This window comes from Adiantum capillus-veneris, chromosome 20 (genome assembly GCF_014529385.1).
Source record: "Adiantum capillus-veneris isolate H3 chromosome 20, ASM1452938v2, whole genome shotgun sequence".
Lineage (NCBI taxonomy): Eukaryota > Viridiplantae > Streptophyta > Polypodiopsida > Polypodiales > Pteridaceae > Adiantum > Adiantum capillus-veneris.
The window spans coordinates 79,635,005-79,636,916 of record NC_140950.1 but is presented as its reverse complement, the minus strand read 5'-3'; positions in this window follow the sequence as shown (position 1 = coordinate 79,636,916).

The window sequence follows — 1,912 nt, the reverse complement described above, 5'->3', positions numbered from 1 at the left end:
TGCATCAATTCGAATGGCATAAATCCTGTAATTGAACTGTGAGTAGTGCAATCAGCCGACAAAGCAAATGGCAAGAGTTTAGCCCAATCACCAATATGTCCTTCACACGCCTTTGCTAAAGCTTTAACAATATGCGGATGTCCTCTTTTGCTCTTCCCGTTACCTTCTGGATTATATGTTGTGGTGAGGGCAAGTTTAATGCCCAGACGAGCAAAAAACTCTCGAGCTTCATCTGCATCCAGCTCTCCTCTATCTGCAATAATTCTGCCAACACATCCATACCTAGAGATAACATCTTCAAGCAAGAACTTGCATACTGAACTGGTAGCTTTGGTACGCAAAGATCTACCTTCCACCTGATTAGTAAGATCTTCCCTGGCAAGAACAATATATCTCATTTGCCACACTTCTACTAGCATTCTAATAAGGTCCACCACCCACTTGTAGTGCATAGCCAGTGGATAGGTGGGATGCAACCCATCTCTATGTCCCACATTAGAGTACTTTACATATCAAGCATGATTCCACAAATTGAACCACATACTATTCTACATACCCCTCCACCAATATCGGTCTTTAATTTTGACAAAGGTTGCCCAGGCTGCTCTGTGTCCAGCCCATAGACTTTCATGAAACTCTTTAATCACCTGTTGTTGGGTCGCTTTGTCGCAAATAATTCGTTGTGGTACCCCTCCTGGGCTCTTTGATTGCTTCCATAAATGTCCCTCTTTCACGAAATAGCCATAGGCCTTTTTCCTAATCTTCTTGAATTCTTGATCTCTCCATCCTTCTTGTTTAGTGAGAGTACTTAGGTAGCGGCCAATCATAAGCCACTCTCCATCATAAAACTCTTCAGAGAAGACTTAAAAAACATGAGCAATACTACCGCAGTTGGCATGTAGATAAGAAGACGTGTAGAACTTCAAGCCAACATCATCACTCGTGGTTAGCATCTCTTCTTCATCTTCAAACCTGACTCTTGATAACATATCTGCAAAACAAGGTTATCTCTACCTGCAATATGACAGAATTCAGGGTTAAGAGACTTGATATACGCTATCCATCGTAGCATGGAAATGTCCATAGTACAGCAATTTGAAATCATCCCTATCAGTGGCAAGCAATCTGTCTCTACCACAAAGGAAGATCCAATAAAGTATTCTTTATGAGTCCTTAGAGCAGTAGCAACACCCCAAAGTTCCCTCTTAACCTGTGGATATCCTCGTTGACGAGCATTGAGCACCTTGGCTCCAAATCTCACTGCATACCTGTGTCCTTCAGCATCATCTTGATCTATAGCCCATCCATTACCTGTCGGGCTAGTGTAAACTGTTAAAATAACTGGCCTGTCGCATTTATAATCAACTTTCCTAAAGGTCGGAGTCTCAAGAAGCATCTTCTTTAATTTCTTAATAGCTTGTGTGTGAACTTCTTCCCAAAAAAACCTCTTACCTTTTTGTAGAAATTGATACAGCACCTCTGCAACATGGGCAAAGTGTGGCAGCCAAATACGATAGAACATACACGCGCCTAAGAATCGACGAACCTCAATAGCTAAAGAACATGTGTCCTTCATCTTTTGGATTGCTTCAACTTTTGCGGGACTTGGCCTTCTTCCTTCAAAACTGCACATGTGTCCCACAATTAAGACCTCCTTAGCTCCAAAAGTCGATTTTTGACCTGAAAGTGTTAAGTTAACTTCTTCAAGCCTTGATAATATAGCATCACAGTCATCAATATGTTGAGCAACAAACTTTCTGCACCCCCTCTGGTCTTTTGCTTCATCTTTTGAGCCTTCTTCACAACCCTTAATTGGTAGATCATCAATGAAAGGCATGGTAACATGTGGGATAAAGTCCCTTAATACCTTATTCATGTCGTTCATCATATGAGCTACTGAATTAGTAGCACC